This window comes from Ictalurus punctatus, chromosome 3, assembly GCF_001660625.3.
Source record: "Ictalurus punctatus breed USDA103 chromosome 3, Coco_2.0, whole genome shotgun sequence".
In the NCBI taxonomy this organism is placed as follows: domain Eukaryota; kingdom Metazoa; phylum Chordata; class Actinopteri; order Siluriformes; family Ictaluridae; genus Ictalurus; species Ictalurus punctatus.
Window position 1 is genome coordinate 8,082,469 of NC_030418.2, and position 21,226 is coordinate 8,103,694.

The 21,226-nt window shown below is 37.9% G+C and overlaps 1 long non-coding RNA gene across 1 annotated transcript in view; it reads left to right on the forward strand.

The window, feature by feature from the left end:
* Positions 1 to 21,226, forward strand: part of LOC108263757 (uncharacterized) — a 34,881-nt gene that overhangs the window by 428 nt on the left and 13,227 nt on the right. The window lies entirely within an intron of this gene.

Genomic DNA, 21,226 nt, shown 5'->3' on the forward strand with positions numbered 1-21,226 from the left:
GAAAGAAAAAAAAAACATGATAACTTTCAGCATTTTAATTTTGGATTTGTTTTTACAAATATTTTTAATCCAAGCTCAGTTTTGTTTTTCTTGTCCGAATTAGGCGGTCCTGTTCTATCATTTACATGGTACATCTTGCAGACAGGTTTGCACATGTGCCAAACTTCTCAGACTCTAAGCAAGTATATTTAAGTCCACGCACAGACACATATTATCCTGAGTATTATCTGCTGCAGTTTGAACTACGCATTATGATTGCTGTAGGTGACACATTTTCTTTTGATTAAGTCTGTATCATAATGAAGAGAACTGCCGAGTTAGATCAGTTTATTCTCATTGGGCGATGATAAGAGGAACTGTGCGGTAAAGCAGGAGAGTGTATCTAACTTCCTCTTCCTTCTATTTCAAACAGATACAACTGCAGAGGAAATGCAAACGATGCTTAAGCAACTATCCATGAAGTCAGTCGTGCTGGTATTATTTATTAGAGCGTGTGCTGGATTTAATTCATATATCTGCATGGGTTTGACTCGCAGCGTCCTCTAACTTCTGTAGAACCCGTGTTTAAAAAGACGTTGATAATAATGCCCTGCGTGTGTAATAAACGGGGATCCGCTGCGTAGTTTCTGTGTTGAGTCACGTACGTTTCATTTCTCTGCGTCACCCAGCCGACAGATGGATAGGGGCGTGGCCGGGATGGAGGGGGCCTGGTCAGTGGGTGTGCTTTGACAGCACGCGCGCCGCTGTATCCGGGTAGAAAAAGAAGCGCCTCGTGGCGTGTAACGCAGAAAAGAGCGGTTTTAACGTCACCACATCAGCGCCGTGGCGAAACGCACCATATTTAGAAATATCTCAACATCTAGCAGCCTAGGATTTGCGTGTCATATCGTCAGTTTCTCCTGAAGTTTGTTTTTAGCAGTTGTAACAGTGTCGTGGGACTTCCTCTGGTCTCCATTCATGTGGTTTGAGTGGAGCGGTGCGCGCGCTACATTCATGAATCTATGAATTAGAGGGTAATTTCCAGCGCCACCTCAACGGGGCAGGTGATAAACACGTATAAATGTCCCATATTCTTCAAACAGAAAGAACAGGAGTAACACGCAAGATGATCTAGCTATTGGACCCCCTCCAAAAAAAAAAAAAAGAAGCTATATACATGATGTAGAAGCATGACATAGCTAATGATTGGCTAATATAAAAGTAGGTTTTTTTGTGCCCTTTTAAGACAGGTGGCCATGTTCGTGCTGGTTTAAAATTTTGACTGGATCTAGAACACATCATAAATAATATATAATAAGCATAAATAATAAATAAGTGTAAATAAGCATATACAATGCGAGTAAATATTATGCTTATAGGTGTGAACATGGGCTGTGTGTCAGTTTGTTGACTCTCGTTTCCAGTAAATTCTCTCAGTGGCTGCTTCAGAAGAGGAAATAGTGACACAAAGTTGCGTCTGTGAAATGTCTGTCTATTGTTCTCTTTTGCATGGTTTTGAAATTACTGAGCTTCTGGTGCAGCTCTCTGGCCAGATGCTCTGTAATGATGGACTCTTAATTAGGCCCAGAGTACCACTGATGTGAAGCCCTATTGGATCTGCTCTGTTTATTATTATTATTATTATTATTATTATTATTATTGGAAGATTATCGCCAGACCTGGCGGAAATGTACATCTGATACAGGTTTTAGAATTGAGTGTGGCAAAATAGCTCGATAGCGCCACCTACAAAATTTCAAGGTGTGCCTTGCGCTACCTTTCACGTACATGTATGAAATTCGGTAAACATGTGACATGCCAACACATACAAAAAAGTCTCTTGAACCCATGCACTCAACTGAACAGGAAGACAGCCATTTTGATTTTTCTGTTACATTTTTGCTCAGATTTTGCTATTTCCAGGCCTTGTAGTTTAACAAATTCCTCCTAGAGATTGACGTCATATTTGGTCAGTCTAATCTAAACAGCTTGACAATGCTAAGTTGTAAAGCTTTTGAGTTTTCGTTGCATGGCGTGGGCGTGGCGGTCTCACAAATTTCGATGTTTCGCCATGAAAAAGGAAGTTGTTACAATTCAAACATACAATGTCCATTCTGCTCCAAACTTCACAAGTTTGATAAGAGTCCTAGCCTGAAGACATCTACATGACAATATTCAGTTATAGTCATAGCACCACCTACTGTTAACAGAAAGTGACATGTTTTATGCTGATGTATTCCTAGCAACATATAAATAATATGCCAGCAAATTTGAAACATGCTAGCAACACTTAGCTAAGTGCTAAAGCGTGCTATTACCCCTATTGAAAAGGAAGTTGTTATAACTCAAGCATGCAATGTTCAATCTGTACCAAATGTCACATATTTGATATGAATCATGGCCTGAGGACATCTACATGCCAATATTCAGTTATATTCACAGCAACACCTGTTGGCAACATGAACTGACATGTTTTACACTAACTCAGACATAGTGTTCAATCTGCACTACACTTTACATATTTGATAGGAATCCTGACCTGAGGACATCTATGTGCCAATATTCAGTTATAGCCATAGCGCCACCTACTGGCAACATGTTTTATAAGCATCCTGGCCTGAAGACTACATGCCAATTTTTAGTTATAGTCATAGCACCACTTGCTGCCAACAGGAAATTGCATGTTTTACATTGTAATACATTCCTAACAACATGTAAGTGCCAAAAAGTGCTAAAAATAAATGGAATTGCATTCCCCTGGAAGAGCAGCTCCAATGTGCACCCTGGTGCAAGGGCCCGTTCATCGCTGCTTGCAGATTTAATTAAGTTTATAATTGACCACTATGGAGTCAACATCATAGACAAGTTATTTCAAGTAAATATCACACCAGTAGTCTAGTTACAGGTAATGAGGTAATACATTTCAAACAATTTAGACAAGTTGTTAATAGGGAAGCTAAAAAAATAGACAGGTTGCTTATACTTAAGTGTCTGTACTCAGAATGAAACCATATATTTTAAAGTTAATGTAATCACATAATTTAACCAAGTACAGGCCAAACTGGTTTGCCAGCTTGGGTTTTAGCAGCTGCTAGCTGATCAGACCAACTTGGATTTTTTTTTTCTCTGTCAGATGATGGTTTACATCAAGTTGCCTTCTTGACGTTTTGTAAAATAACATTAAAGTAATCATCTTTTTCTTGCTGTCTGTTTAAGTAAAAAAAAAAAAAAAAACTAGAAATAAGTGTTCATGTGTTTTAAACATACAGCATGTGCTGTAGTAAAGATTTACTGTAGTTTAGGTTTTGGTGGACATCGACATCTGGTGGACATTTAGGGAACTGCCGGAGCAGCGTTTTAGCGCCTACTATCAAATAATGTGGTTCGTAAATTGGGGTCCGCAGTTTTATTACATATTTTTTAGGATGTGATTACGATAAGAATGATAAACTACTACCAACTGCCAGTATACTGTTTTAGTCGTTGTAGTTATTACTAATTGTAATGAAAACCTAATTGAATAGACCACATTGCTTTAATTGAATCAGGTTAGATTATGGCAGGCATTCAGTGTCTTTCTTTTATGAAGTTGATGATTTCATAAGCTAAACCTCAGTGATATAAAATCTACTATAAAAAATATCAGCTTGACTCAATATTAATACTTTTATAGCATGTTATATGAATATAGAATGAAACAATGTTTATAGGCCTGCTGTATGTTAAAAAAAGTGTTACTGGGTGGAAAAAGCAATGGCTCCAATAAAATAAAAATATTCCTAATGTGCTTATTTGAATAAAACTGATCTGTGCTGCTAACAAAATGGGGTTCTTGCATACAAATCGTTTGAAAACCCCAGGTTTAATGACTAGCCTGTTACTCTATAGTGAACACTGAGTGCTCTGGGCATAATTAAAACGCTATCTGACAGGTTAGGTTAGTTTGTGGATCACAGCCCTTTTGTTATTGCTGTCAATATAGAGCAAATAAAACTTTAATTAAATTTGGTCTGGCATTTGCACGCAGTGGTAGTCCTACCCATACTGAGGATGGTTGTTTACTAATGAACGGCTTAATGCCCGAGATGCGTCATAAAACACTTCAAAGTACAATATGACCTAACATTTTAAGTGATGACGTGTGTGTGCTTTATTAATAGGTTCCATGTACGTATATGCAAACCAGAGGCTTTATTTGCACGCTGTTGGGGTTAGAAATGCAAAGTCCAGTTTCACCGCAGTATCCGTATTCATTTCCTACTAAAGACCTAACGATAAAAGGAGATGTGTGTCCACTTAGTGAGATGTAGTTCACTATTCACACCAGGGAGATATGGTATTAAAACCGCCAGAAATTTAGTGTGGGACATTGCCCACTGTTTGCATTAAAATGGCTATGGAAGAGACTCAGCCACCAGATGGCGCTGCTGTTTACATTTTGATGAAAGGCTGCCGCAATAGAGCAGTAATTACATTACACTGTGGAAACAAATTAGGAGCAAACCAGTTTATATTTGTCATTTTGGCTTTTAAAGTGACTGGGTCTTCCTGTGGCGATACTGCTTGGTGATTTCCATGAGCTTACTAGGGACAAAACTATAGTGTTCAATTTGACACGTCATTGAACCTTAGTAATTTTTGGTGTGTAGATTTTTTTTAAAATAGTTGTGACAGCGCACATACTATTAAAACTGAATGAATTGAGCATTTTTTTTTACATAGTTTTTTTTTTTTAATCTTAAAACAAACCAATATAAGCTGCTAAATTGTTGTTTAGCTAATCGCTGTTGGTGTATCAGTTATTGGGTTGTAGGCATTGCCATAGAAACTACTAATTAATCTGAGTTAAAGATGAGCTCTTACGAGTCAGGAAGTGACTTTTTCTCTCTCTCTCCTATTTTAATTGCACCATGCTCTGTTGTTTACAGACAGCTGTAAACACTCATGTTTCGATGATGTGGAATATCCTATTTTCAATTTATTTATTTTTAATGTATAGAGAAACTACAGTACAAACCTCTGTAAGATAACTTCATATTGTAGGAAATGGCGTAAGACTTCAACTTTGTGCTGTTCATGTCCAAATTTAGACTCTGACGTCTAGTGGGTTAAAGTTACAAGTTGCTGTCCACAAGGTGGCAGCATACAGGACGCCAACACAATATAAACAATAGGGGTTTATAGGTCTAGCTTTTGTAACTTTAAATAGCACTTTTATTAAGACGTGTGAATTCTAAACTGGCTCATGGTATGTCGTACCATAATGAAATGTATTTAATGATAATGAGAAAGGCAAATTATTAGCAGAATACACAAAATAAGAAGCAGCCTAACAAATGGAATTTTATGATTCAAATAAATGCCTTTGGACTACAGCTGACAATTTGGGAAAACATGTTTCCCAAAACAGGTCCTGGGCTAAATAAAATGAAAGACCACTGCCTGACCAACCTAATCGATAAAAGTGCCATCTTTTATATGTTGCCTCATTTTCAAAATTACTGTGAATATTAGGACATACACTCACTGAGCACTTTATTAGGAGCTATACTAATACTGTGTAAGGCTTGCCTTTGCTCTCACAACAGCCTCAGTTCTTTGTGGCATGGATTCCACAAGATGGAAACATTCTTTTGAGATTCTGGTCCATGTTGAGGCAACTGTTGCTTTGTGACATGCTGGATGTAGCCACTAGTAGATGGTTAAATTGTGGCTGTTAAGAGATGCACATGGTCAGCAACAATACTCAAAAAGGCTGTGGCATTTAAGCGATATTTGATTGGTATTACTAGGCCAAAAGTGTGCGAAGAAAACTTTCCCCACACCATAAAACCACTTCCACCAGCCTGGACTGTTGACAAGGCAGGTTGGGTCCATGAATTCATGCAGTTGGCACCAAATTTTGACCCTACCATCTGTGTAACTCTGTAGAAATTGACTGTCCAGTTTTGGTGATCCAATGCCCACTTCATCCTCAGACAGAAATAGAACCCGACATGGTCTTCTGCTGTTGTAGCCCATCCACCTCAAGTTTCGACGTGTTGTGCATTCTGAGATGCTTTTCTACTCGCCAAAACTGTACAGAGTGGTTATCTGGGTTTCTGTATCCTTTCAGTCAGCTCGAACCAGTCTGGCCATTCTCCACTGAACTTCTCATCAACAAGGCGTTTCCTTCCACAGAAATAGTGCTCACTGATGTTTTTTCTTTAGTGCACCATTCTAGAAACTGTTGCGCATGAAAATCCCAGGAGATCAGCAATTATAGAAATACTCAAGCCAACCCCCTGGTACCAACAACCATGCCACGGTCAAAATCGCTGAGATCACATTTTTCTCCATTCTGATGGTTGATGTGAGCATTACCTGAAGCTGCTGGCCTGTATCTGCATGATTTTATGTACTGCATTGCTGTCACATAATTGGCTGATTAGATGAAAGAGTGGGTATACAGGTGATCCTAAAAAGTGCTCAGTGCCTGTACTAATATTGTGATTAGATTATCTGACACAGAGCCAAGCATGTAAAATTTTAAAGCTGGCAGTTTGCAGGTTTCTCAGAATTTTACCAACTTGTTAACATCAACTGTGTGTCCAGCAGGGAAAAACGTCAAATATTTGGTTTTCCTTAAGCTTAGTTATATCATTAATCTATTTTTGCTATGTCATTCTAACAAATAAAACGCCTTTGATTAGTCACAGCAGGAGAAACCTGTGAAACGATGAGTTAACCTGCCTTTCAAGGCACAGAGATCTAGTTCTGAACATGTGTCTTCACAACAGTGTTTCGTATTTACTGTGTCCAATCATTCTGTCATCACTCATGCAGTTACAAAAGTTGTTTCTTAAGCTCCTGTAAACGTGCTTAGTCAGTCCGTCCTAATAGCCGGAAGCAATTGAACCCTGGACTTAGTGATCAATGTGCCCTATGAGGATGACACTTCCCTGTGACTTCTATGTGGGAAAAAGTATAAGTCATTGTAGTGGCATTTAATGAATATTGATAATCCTTAGAGGTGCTCTGTAGCGGAGAGAGACTTTGTGTGTGTGAGGTGCTGAGTGGAACTCATGATGAGCCCCTCTAGGGTTTCTCACTCCCCGGAGGATGTGTGTAATGGGAGAATATTGATCAGTGTTTTTGTGTGTGTCGTTTCTCCAAGGAGACTGATTCAGTGAGAAAACACCTGCACTTCTTTCTCACAGGGTTTAGTAGAAGGAGTAAGGTACCCTGCTGTGTGTGTGTGTGTGTTTGTGTGTGTGTGTTTGTGTGTGTGTGTGTGTGTGTGTGTGTGTGTGTGTGTGTGTGTGTGTGTGTGTGTGTGTGTGTTGACTGTCACACTTGCCTCAAATGCGATTTCCCTGTTTTGAGAATAGTAACATGTAGTACGTTTTGACGTGCATATGTCATGTGGATGGTATTGTTAAATGGAATTTTCCATGCAAAAAAAAAATCGTCCACCGTGTGGGTGGTTGCAGCCACCAAAAACTACCACAACTCTCTGGTGGACATGCAGTATCATACTGCTTCACATCTCTTTATTTAATGGTGCAAATTAGGTCTTTTTTTCCCCATATGTCCACTGCTATCAGAGCTTCTAGATTACTTTCAAGTGTCCTAAAGAGTCAACCCTAAAATGTTTGGTGGATTTGAAACGGTGGATGATGGGTCAAAGCTCTGAGTCAAGAAGGCTACTGTCTTAGCATGGTTTAAAAAAAAACAAAAAAAAACACCATGTATCCACCAATATTTAAACTACATTTTAGTTTCCACATTTTCCCAGTTGTTGTCTCTTTATCCTCTACTACAGCAATAAATCACTAACGTATGTAGTGAGTCAGTAGGCCAGAGGGTTTGCCTGTAGATATCTGCTGAGCGAGTGTTTTTGGCTGCTGGTGTCAGACGAGTGATGAGAAGATGGGGATCTTCTACAATCCCATCCATGACATGAAAAGGTGGCCCGTTTCTGGGTCTTAAGGGTCTTAAATGGCTTAGACTGTGCCATTGGAGTTTTGTCATCATGGCCTTTAATGTGAGCTACTCCACTCTCTAAGTGTGCGGGTACGTGTGTGTGCTTGGTGAACAATAGGATGGTTATCCATCATCTGTCACTGATGCAATTTCAAATGTCAAAACAGTTTCAACATCTGATAATGGACCATTTTACATAGGAACAGGAAAGCCACTAGTAAGCATGTTTTATTTACAGAGTCACTTGACCGTAAACCTATTCATACAAAACGCTATTGGCCTCAAGGCAGGGGACACCCTGGATGTAGGGGCTAACGCATCACAGGCCAATTTGGAGATCCCAGTCAGCCTACAATGCATGTCTTTGGACTGGGGGAGGAGTACCCAGAGGAAACCCCAGAAGCACGCAGACTGCAGCAGACCTGTATATTAACCCTCTCTTTATTATTCTGTCATTAGACTGAGTGTAGGTCAGAATTAAACCCTAATGACACAACCCTGTGTTGGACTGGAATCCCAGGGTGTGTTCCAGACTCATGCCCAGTGTAGTTGGGACAGGCTCTGGATCCACCGTGACCCTGACCAGGATAAAGCGGTTACAAAAACAGAGTGAGTGATTGAGACATGACACAATAAACTTGCAACTCCTAGACTGACACTCCATCAGTTATCATTACTCATATAATTATAACCCGTCATGGATCTTGTTAACTCTGTTTTATTGAGCAGATAAGAATCATAACATTCTTAGGTTTTACTGTAGTAAGTAATGCATGCTATCCAGAATTGCCAAGACACAAGAACAAAACAATAAGTAAACTTGCATTCAAACTCTCGCCAGGCTTAAGAACAATGCAAAATTACAGTTAAACCAAAACACAAGCTCCACATGTATCTTGAATTATAAAGGTCACATGAAAAATATTGCGCATAGTCATGGGAATTGACGTCACCTTGAGCAACAATCAGAACATCCGTTTAGCGGGGAAAAAAAACGACATCAGTATTACAACATCTAGCAAAATAATGCAAGCACAGGAATACAACTGATGACAACAACTGCAATTTCTGGTCACACACTATGCCCTGCCTTTAAACATAGTGTTTTGTAATTTTATGTCTAATGTGCAAGGCAGTGATCAATGCAAAAGAAGTTTGGTCTACTCTTTAAAGACATCTATGCTGAGCAAAGGTACTAACCTGATATACATCAGTTAAAGTAAAGGCATTGTAAAGCTAATGACTTATGATTTGTTTAAAAAAAAAAAAAGAAGACGCACAGCAAATGTGAATTGTCAGTCTGTGACAGTCTTAGTGTGGCAATTTCAAAACACCTGTAAGCTTAAGGACATCGGGTCAAGAGAAAGTGGGCACTTCAAATATCTAGGGATAGTATATTATGCCATTTTAATAACACATTTTGCTAGCTAAATTTTAGAACTGCAACAACTAGTCGATAATATGAAAATCATTGTCAACAAATCTCGTTATCGATTAGTCGGGCTGCGCGTGGCACGGGACACATTTACTTCTACGATACTTCTGTTCTGAAAACACGCATCAGAGAGTACAGAGCAAAGTTGTCCCAAATGACACACTATGCACTCTAGACAGTAGAGTATGAATTTTACAAGGGTAATATCATCTCAAATGGAACACTAACGTTTTTTTACTAACCAGAAGTATAAGCTGCTTCCTAATCGATGGCACATGACGTCAAACGCACGTAATGTGACGCCATTAGCTTTAGCAGAATACCCAGAGTCAACAAAAATGAACTTCTACAGTTTACTGTTTGTTAACGTTACCTTTTATACCCAACATGACCTCAGTCACCATCAGACGGAGGTATAATAGTCCAGTGACAGCAGAATAAAAGTGTGTGACCTCCAAATCCTTTATGGCAGTGGAGCATTTTATATTAAATGCCATGAAGGCGAATGTCACCTGTAAACTTTACAAAGTGGAGCTTGTGTAGAACAGAAGCACGACAGTGATGCACGAGCACAAACTTATCTTTATAACCAAAATGCTCCATGATCTGCAAGGGTTTGGGGAAACTGGTGCGAATTGCTTAAAAGGTTTAGTGTAATTCAAGTTTGTCATTATGTGCTGTATTTGCACACTTGCAGTGTAAGTGAGATTTTATTATTAATTTAGGAGTGTAGTTTAATTATCATTGCTTTTATAAATGCATCCAAAAAATACTTAAATACACATTTAAAAAAAACAAACACATAATAACACATAAAACTGACAATTTGTAGTAATTTTCGCAATTTAAATTAACTAAAAACAGATCAGTCATATGGAAAAAGTAAGTACACCCCTACATTCATCACACCTTCAAATCCCTAAAATTAGAATCAGCTGTTCAAGATTGGGTGCCAGTGATTAGAACCTGCTTAGAGAATGCAGGTGGGACCTGTCTTATTTATACCCCTTTCATATCTAATGTCTGGTCTTCCTTTTGCTATTGAGGTGTGTGGTGTCATCATGCCAAGATCTAAAAATTTCTATAAGGTCTTCAGAAAAAGGTTGTGGATGCCTGAGTCTGGCAAGGGATTTAAAAATGATTTTAAATACATAATTCCACTGTAAGGAAAATAATCTATAAATGGCGCAGATTTCAAAGAACTGCCAATTTGTCCAGGACCACCCGTACCAGCAAATTCAGCCCAAGAGCAGACCATCTGGTGCAAAAAGAAGTCTTCACGACACCAAAATTTCATCACAGGATCTGCTAGTATGTCTTGCAGCTGGGGGTGTCAAAGTGCATGCTCCTACAATCAGAAAGAGATTGCACAAATTTGACCTGCATGGGAGGCGTTCCAGGAAAAAGCCTTTGCAAGACTACAGTTTGCCAATGAGCATAGGCAAAGGCCAGGCCTTTTGGAATAATGTGCTCTGGAAGAACGAATCAAAGATAGAGTTGTTTGGCCACAGTAACAGCAGACATGTTTGGCGCAGACCAAAGACAACTTTTCAGAAGAAGCACCTCATACCAACTGTGAAGCCCAGTGTTGGAAATGTTATGGTTTGGGGGTGCTTTGCTGCCTCAGGGACTGGACAGCTGGCATTCATTGATTGAACTATGAATTCTGCATCATATCAAAGAGTGCTTGAAGATAATGTGAGGCCATCTGTCTGAAAGTTGAAGTTGAATTGAAAGTGTACCGAGGAATGGCTCAAAAAGAAGAAATGGAGGGTTATGGAATATCCTAGTCAAAGGCCAGATTTGAATCCCATTGTAATGTTGTGGGGGGATTTGAAACGGGCAGCACATGCATGAAAACTCTCAAACATCTTGCAACTGAAAGAATATTGCATGGAAGAGTGGTCAAAAATTCCAGCAACCTGGTGGACAATTATGCAAAACAACTACAAGAAGTTATTTCTGCCAAAGGGGCAATACTAGCTTCTGAGGTCAAGGGTGTACTTACTTTTTCCACATAAGAATATCACATCTTTTGATATTTCTGTTGAATAAATGATTGAAAAAGCTCAATTTCCTTGTAGTTTTGTTCAAGTATATCAACTTTATTAATAGACACTGTTTCAAACATGATCAAATGTTTGCTTGTCCAAATATGTCAAAAAAGCCATCAATTTCCATGGCGTGCATGTGATTTTCATATATATATATATATAATATATATATATATATATATATATATATATATATATATATATATATATATATATATATATATATATATATATATATATATATATAATCAGTTGTGTTTGTTTGTAATACTCAGTTTGTGGGTATTATTTTAAATAAATGTTCAGATTTTCCACAAAAGGCTGCCTAGCTTTAAAAATGTGAAACACGTGACTAAGTCCTGAGCCAGAAAAATGAGCATCTCTAGGCATCTGTGAATTGACTAACAGAAATCTGACTAATAGACTGAGAGTGACTACCTGACGTTCTCACAGTAACAATTTGACACAGAAACACTGGCTTTGAAAATAACTTCAATTTCAGGCATACCAGACCCATTCAGGTATACTGTTTGTGACCACTGATACGAGCAAGACTGAATTTGAGCAAGTTGAATAAGCTCACTCACCACAGGATTAGAAAGACAGAGAAGTATCAGGTAATATACAGGAAGGATACCGAGTACTGATATGTTCCCAAAAATGTCAACTAGCTCATGGTATCTGCATTGTCTTAGATCTGATCTGTGATTTAAATGCAACTTGTTTCTCCGTGTCATCATTTGCTGTTTACTGTTCACTGAAAAAAAAAAACTTGACAGCACTATTTGCTGATTAAGTGCCTTAGTAGCACAACTGGACAGCAGAAGATTGTGAGTACATTGTCTGCTCTTTTTCCAGTCTTCAACTGCTCAGTTTGGGTGAGCCTGTACACATGGAAACCCTCAGATTCCTGTTCTTGGCTTGGAATGGAACCTTGTGTGGTCTTCTGTTTTTGTAGCCCATCTGCCTCAAGGTTTGGCATGTTGTGCATTCTGAGATGCTTTTCTGTTCACAACAGGTGGAAAGAGGGGCAGTTTGAGTTACCATAGCCTCGAACAAGACTGACAAAATGTGTTCTGAGGAATTTATTTTACAATTAAAAGGGTCTCTGGCTGCAAAAAAATTCAAATCTCACACCAGCGCTGGTTTTCATTGTCCGTCACATAACATGTGACTTATTTCTCACACACGATGTTTTTTTCCCCCCTCACCATTCTGTGTAAACTCTAGAGACTTTTGTGATTGAAAATCCCAGAAGACCAGCAATTTCTGAAATAGTAAAACCAAATCTGGCACTAACAACCATGCTTCCAGTCAAGGTCCCTGAGATCACATTTTCCCCTCATTATAATGTTTGAAGTGAACATTTACTAAAGCTCTTGTCCTGTATAGGCAAGATTTTATGCATTGCACTGCTGCCAAATGATTGACCGACAGGATAAATGGGTACAGGTGTTCCTGTTAAAGTGGCCGGGGTATTTTTATTATTTTTTTAATTAAAATTTTTATTTTTTTAACACGTGGTATGTCATATGATGTAAGTGGTCGTATTCGTGAAACTGAAAGTTAAGAAGATGGGATCCCTGCTGCAGATTATTCACAAGGGTATAAGAGTGAAACTGTAGCCCCATGAGTCATTCGGTTCGTATGGTTCAGTAGGTTTTGCCTTTGCACCTTTAAAATGCCAGCAGTGCTTGAAAGTATGACTTTAGTCATTGTGTTTCTCTCCTGTTATTTTTGACTTGGTAGTAGTACCTTTCTTAGATATTATTCATTTAAAAAAAACAGGCCCATGGTCATCAGTGAACCTGTAGAAGCAGTGAAGTGTTATGCCTTTCCGTCTGTATTCGAGATTGAATGATATGGTGCGTAAAATTGTACCAGTTGACAGTCGTAGCTAGCTAGCGTGATAACTACTGAGATATTCACTGGCAAATCTACTCACTCGCCCACTTTCGCTTTCATGGGAACATAGGGTATGAGGCAGGAATGCATCCTTAAAATGGGACTCCAGCCCATAGCAGGGTCCCATGGACATGCGCGCACACACACACGTACACACACATTCATTCACATACTCATTCACACCAGGGGGCTATTCAGCACAGCTCCTCCACCCACTGGTGGGATTTTGGGACGTGAGAGGAAGCCAGAGAACCCCATGCAGACACCGGGAGAAGATGCACAGGAACTCTGCGGCAAATCTATTCCTAGGGGAAACTTGCACTGTATGTACTTCTAGCTCGCTAGTAACAACTACACCTTCTGTATATATTGTAGATGTGCTACCTTTGGGTGGCTGTGGCTCAGGTGGTAGAGCGGGTTGTCCACTAATCGTAGGGTTGGCCCACATGACTCCACATGCCAAATTGTCCTTGGGCAAGACATTGAACCCCAAGTTGCTCCTGATGGCAAGCTAGCACCTTGCATAGCAGCTCTGCTACCATTGGTGTGTGAATGGGTGAATGAGAACCAGTGTAAAGCACTTTGAACCGCTAAGGTTAAAAAAGTGCTTTTTTATAAGTGTAGACGATTTACCATTTTACCACTTACCTTTTGAAACAAAAAAGTCACCTAAAGTTGTAGCGATTTACAAGAGGAACACTCCGATTTGACTCAGTGTGTGTGCTTGCAGTGGTTGCATAGGAGGAACTTAATTTTTCCCATGGACCTCATGCTTCCACAAACTCCAACTTGAAAAGCAGTGCTACATCATATCCGGTGCCTGTGACTTTTTAAGACCTTTCTTCTAAAACAAACAAGCCAATATCCCCCTCCATTATCCAAATCCAAAATGAGTTCCTAGTTGTCTGGGATTTTGTGGAGGAAATGTTGGAAGACTTTTGATTTACTTTAACTCGTTCGTTCTCTTTAACAAAGCACAGTCACATGCCCACACACATCTTGGCCAGGGGTTAGATCATGTTCCTTTGGTGTTAGAGGTCCGCACAGGCCTCCCCTGCACTTCTGTGGGAACTTGGCCAGTCATCTGTGGAGTTATGAGAGGCATGTGGGGGAGAGGAAGCCGTGGTTTGGTGTGTCAGCGCCTTATGTGCGTTCCATTCTGTTAACCTTCCACTCTAGCTTTTTGACTCATCTGGATCCCTCTGGTCCTTTGAGATGGGTGTGTGTGAATGTGGGGGAGGAAAAAAGCTGTTGCTTCTTTAGGAGGTTTGTTCAGTAGTGCCTTTATGGCTTCTAGGAGAATGAAGAACAGAATGGTAAGTCAGTACATGATCAATACTATTTGAATGGAGAGTAATGATGAGTGAGTGAGTGAATCAGTGAGTGAATCGGTGAATGAATCAGTGCGAAGATTTTGCTGCTGAAAGTATTTTGGAGTTTGCACTAGGACAATAACACTGCCATTTTGGATTGTACGTAAGAATAGGAAGCGTATTAGCATTTATTTTAAGATGACATGCACAAGATTCCACTATTTCATAATTTGTTTGCGACTGTAGGGCATCGGCTTATGCCTAGACAATGTGTGAGGAGTTGCTTTTTAAATTCAGGTTAGTCAGAACATAATTATGAAAATGAATTCAGTAGAAATATTCTGCAGTCTGTGGCATGGTGGCACAGTTGTTAATTTTGCTGCTTCACGGCTCCCGGGTCTCGAGTTCAGTCCTGAGCTTGGGTTACTGTCTGTGCAGAGTTTAGCATGTTCTTCCCGTGTTTGTTTGGGTTTCCTCCCACCTCCCAAAAACATGCAGGTAGGTGGATTGGTTTCCAGTCCAGGGTGTATTCCCACCCAGTGCTCCCGGGATAGTCTCCAGTTCCACCGTGACCCCTTGCAATGACTTGCAGTTATTGACATAATAATGGACAATCACAATTCTGATTCTTTAGATTATATGTATATAATGTTTTAATGCACAGTTTACACTGATTTTTTAATCTTTTACATCTACTTTACTTACATTATTAGTCATTTAATTCAGTTATTAACCTGGATATAATAGCAAACAAATACATTTTTTGCTGATCAAAAACAAGGAAAATACAGAAGCATTTTTTTTCCACAAATGAAAAGTTATTGTGCAGATGATTTTTGCTGAGTCTATGACGAAAAAGGAAGCCCATCTTGACCTCTCGGTTTTCCCAGCGAGGCTTTTGATCCGTCCTCTATTCATTGTGGGAAAACTGGAGAACCCGCCTCCAGTCTATCTTTAGTTCAGGATTTTAGCCGTACGGGGAGGGCTGTGTGATCTCATGTAAACTCAACACGGCCTCATGATTGCAAATCCATAAGGATTCACACAAGCCTCCTAGAGAATAAATATTAGGATAGGGGCAAGGTTATCTGATGGATGCTTTTTTTGTTTTTGTTTTTAAAAAATAAAATAATTTATTTTAAAGCAACTCATAAAATCCAACTAAATCTGTCTGACTTACTAGGATTCTTGCATATCTTGCATGAGATTGGGTTTGGTGAACTACATGCAATGGCAGCCTATCTACTTCCTTTCAATTCATAGTTTCAAATCTGTTTTAGCTAGTAGCAAAGACATGTTTCATCTATTCTACTTTGTACAGACGTAAAAATGAAGGGCAAAAAAGACATTCTAGAGGATCTGAGTAATATTGTAGTCTACACGTTTTCTTGTGTATATTTCAGTGAGTCGTTGATGTCAGTGAGCATGACGCGGTTCAAATACCCCCTTCACCGAAGCAAATACCCCACACTGGTACCGTTTACTGTAAACGAGGAAGGTTTGAGACATTTGTGCAAACCGCTGGCCCGGGAGCTCACGGTGCACTGAGCAAAGCTGCGTGGGGCTGTGTGTGGGCAGCCATGACACAGATGACTCAGCACCCAGCAGCAAAAAACTCCCTTAATAACTCACTTAAACTGATCTAGAATGCAGTCTGAATGATTCTTTAGCGATTTATTTGTTAGACATAACACTCAGGGCTATAATATGGTTAGTTCAGAGTAGATACTGAGTATAAATTGTTTGATGTATTACTATCAGACAGAGGAGTTAGTGGCAAAAGGTAAGAAATGATACATACTTTTATATCCAGTGTCCAATATACTGTAGCAGATCCATGCTACAAGTCTAATATATTCTTGATCAGAAACAATTCGTTGTTTAAATAGTTCAAAAATATTTTAGCTGTTTTTAGTTTAGTTATGCTTCACCAGCCTCTTTTATAATTTGACTTGTTTGCTGAACTTTACATTTTATTCCAGCACCACGTCATTTTTTGAGCATATCTGACCGCTGCATAGGCACCACGTCATTTATGGCAACCATAACTGACCACTAAATATTGCTGTTGGTAGTTTGCGTTTATATCATGTATTTCATGCCAATATTTTGTGTCACCATAAACAGACAGTAATGTGTACAAGCATCGATCAACATGAAAACTAAATCTGCCTGTTTTATGTGTGTGTGTGTGTGTGTGTATATATATATATATATATATATATATATATATATATATATATATATATATATATATATATAATATAATATAATATAATATAATTTGTTTACTTATTTATTTTTTGCATTTTGTTACAGTCTAACTAGTACATAAAATGAACAAAAGTTCTGTTACAGTTTAATATACTTGAATTCAAAATCATTTAAAAGGCCTATAATGTATAGATACTTTTTATTTCTATGCGGATTTCTTTAGTTTTATATGTAGATATATTTCTGTGTGGAACTGCCATGGATGTAAGGTAAAAAATTTGTAACCTTATACTATTACTTTTAATAACAGTAAAGTATTAAATACAATCATAAATAAATTGTACCTTTATATAAATTCTATTTTATACATTATATAGTGTGGCAAATAAGCTACTACATGGCCCCGCTTACAGGAATTTCGTATAAACAGACCGAAACAAAAATTTACTGCCTGATTGTATTGCTGGGTGAAATTTCTGGTAAATATGAAATAAGGCAAGGATTTTGAAATGTCACGTTAATGTCACAGGTAAAGATCAGTATCGGTATCAGATCTGGTATAACATGACTAAGAAATTGCCTGTTTGATCATCTAAGTCAGGTTTCAGTCTTATTTATGGTCACAGTGAACTAAACAAATTCTTGTTTGTGAAGCTGATAGTCATTTCTGCGAGTTTCTTTTCTAATGTTGGTAAGAATCAGCAAATTTTCTTGAAGAAGTCACTAGGTTCAAATAAGGTTGCTGACGCACAAGTCAGATGCACTGCGTGGGTGTGGGTGGTCAAGGCCCAAAACGAGGGTTGTGCTTTGAGTCAGCTCAACTGCAAACTGCAAATGCTAAAAACAAAAGCTTATTATTCTCAAGTGTCTAAAAAAAAAAAAAAAAAAGTGATGAACAATATATGGAATTACAGAAACCTGCTGGAGAAATTAGTCCTCGATTTAATCTGACACACTGTTATTGATAATACTTGCTCATGGTGGTTGTGTGTGTATTTGGCTGGTAGAGGTTCATAGGTTGAAAGGAAAGTGTTGTTAGGTGTTGTGCTGAATAAACTTGATAAAGACAGCCACCTTTAATAAGTGCTTTCATGTTCAGTACACATGCACAATTGTGTGTGTCTTTTGACATTTCTGTTTTGAGAAATTATACTGACTAATATCTTTTGTATTAGGGTTTTTTTTTCTTTCATTTATACTTATGATCTGGTCTACATATAAATGTTTCTCTTTATTGAATAGAATTAATACAGATTGCTACTTTTGTATCACAGTAAATGCTACATGATTTAGCTAATGTATTTATTTTAGTTACTTGTTTCATTTTGTTTTCCCCCTTCTGGGACATGCTCAACAGAGATTTTTATCTCTCCAGGAACAAACAACTAAGTGACTACTAGCTGCCTGCCTGCTAATCATCTTGTACCATAATGCACTGTGACATACTTGTATATGTAAATGAATTTGTTAAATTAATAATTAGTCTGGTGTTACTTCACTAATTTGTGACTAGAGATTGAACCACCAGTGGATCCGTTTGTTTTTCCTTAAATCAGTGATCTTTAGTTATTAATTACTATGGTATTTCTTTTTCGAATATGCATCCCTGGTGATACTTTGTTGTGCATTGTCATGTCTAAAAGTTACTGACGATCTGTTTCTAGCAATGAAAAACCCGATGCTTTTATATTTGACCACATCTGACTAAACTCAAGAGGTTTGTAAGAGAATATGAAACTCCTACATTATTGTGGCACATTTTAAAATGCAAACATATTACATTGTACTTTTTGTTTTTGTGTGTTTGTACTTTTTCCAAGGCTGATGCTAATCTATTTGTGATTTTTCTTTATCCTATTCACATATTTTGATTATGTGCAATGTCTTATTTAAAAAAAAAAAAAAAAAGTTAGAGTATTTTCAACTAAGAGAAAAACAGAGCAGCATGAATCTTGCTTACAGTATGCTGTCACAAATCTTCCTGATAGCTAAATTCTTACCTGAACAATTTTATTCCTACATTTTACCTCTGATATGATTAAATTTACATAGTGTTTGTTTTTCTGTTGTTGTTGTTGTTGTTGTTTTGTACCTGGCTGTTGGATTTATAAAGTGCTCAGAGCAACTTAAATTATACTTAAATTAAACTGAGAGGAAAGCAATTCTATGGGATCTGTATAGTAGGGCCAGTAAAGTAACGGTTAGGAGTTAGTAAAGGCTTAACACAAAACATCTTCCTCACAAAAACAGAGTACATTATATGTTCAGTAACCTACTTTACACTGCAATGCAGTACAGCTGTGAACTAAACAATAATATAGTGTTTATTTTCTGTTTTTAGAATCTGTTGTCATACTGTGTAGTGTAGAATTAATTCTGCCTTTTTTTTCATTACATGGAAATTCTAGACCTGCCAGAAATGTACACTGAATATTCGTTCATGACTAATTTTGTTTTATGAAACGGTTCAAGAGAGTAGGTGCTGTTTCAGCGCTGTTTTGTTTTCGTGTGTGTATTCCGTTCACGTGTTCCTCATAAAGGCGGCAATGCTTCATCTGACCAGAGGGGGGCAGCGTTTCTAAACTAATGAACACAGTGTTTTGTTCAGTGAGACAACAGACACGTCGTGTTTTTGTTTTTTGTTTTGTTTTGTGGTTTACGCACACCCCCCCCCCCCCCCCCACAAGATGTCACGCAATTTTGAAATGCGAAAAGAGATGAATAAAGCTCATTTTATATACTCTAATTCCCTTATTAATAATCCATGTTAAAACAGCCGGGGTTGTATAGGCTCTCATTTGACAGCATTAAAACAGATTACAGAAGCACTTTTTGCTATTATAATACATTACAATATTGTGCTGAATATAGCATTATAGACTTGTAAAAAAAAAAAAAAAAAGCATTTTAATTAGGCATAAAGTGACACGAGCACTTGTAAATACCTGCAAAACAATTCAAATGAGCAAAACAGATCATTACTTAGTTTCAGATGCAATGTCAGTCAAAGCAGATACAACATTTCAGGTTCTGATATAAGAAATATGTTGCTGTAGAAGGTGTAAAGCACATTTTATAACATTTATTGTTTAGCAAATGAGCTAAAATGTATTTACATTTAATGACGAATTGTAATCACACGTGGCATAATTTAGCTAGATTTTAGACCATAATTTTTATTTAGTCTACATGAATAAATATGTTCTGGAGAATGGGTGCCACACACTGTAAACTAGACCTGTTTGAGAGGTTTAATCAGTTTTAATGCAGAGACAATATTTAATGGCATTTTGTACCATAAGTGCACAAATGTATGTGTGTGTATATATGTGGTTGACTAATATAATTTTACTGTGGTACATTTTTATGTGTATATAATGTGGGCTATTAAATATTGTCTTAATACCACAGTAAAATAATATTACTCGACCACATATGAGAAATATTACTCAGATGTGAGTCTTCGGCTATTTCACTGTGAAATTCCCTTCATGTGTATTCATGATCAGTATTTGTAGCACATGAGAAAGGACCACTGCTGGCAGTTTATCCGTTTTAGTATAACAGTATAATCAGTTCACATTAAATGTGCTGGTTAATTTGACATTATAGAGCAAACTGTGGTGCTCACTTCATGTGAGGGTGGATAAAAACAACCACATTAGTGTGACACAAAGTCGGCATTATCAAGCTCACTCGCTTTCCGTCGCAGATGTTTAACTAACCTGCTGTTTATAATATTCTCTTGAAATCCTCATGCGTTTGAAAGACATTTCTCATGCCTTAAATCACATTTCCGTTTCTAGTAACTTCCATGATTTCTTTTATGAATAGTAATCCTGCTCAGAGTGCTGTTTAAAAACCGCCCACGCAAGGCGAGATCAACAGGCTATTTGTGTTGAATGGAGAAAGATATTATAGCGTACATCATGTTTAAGCTAAAAGGCTGTGTTTACTGTTCGACATGAAACGAAATTTAGCCTACCTGTACAATTCATTGCCGTAGTCATGTTTTAATGTCTGCATTAAACCCACACGCCCGAAGTTACTACTTTCAGTCAATTCCAGGCGCTGAAAACAGAAAGGTCAAGTTGTTTAAAGAAGTTTTTCCACACGCACAATGTCGTGGTTTATTGAGTCTTGAGACTTGAGAGTACCGGGTTGTGTCTTTTTGATTTCATAGCGACGCAAATGTAATGATTATAAAATCATCTATACTCTTTACATCTTATCTCCATCTGTAATTACTAATGTAGACAAAAATTACAGAAACACACACATACAAAAGCCTGTGTACTGATGTGAGAGTTAACATAAGATAGAAGAAATGTATCATATATAATATATGATATATTATTTCC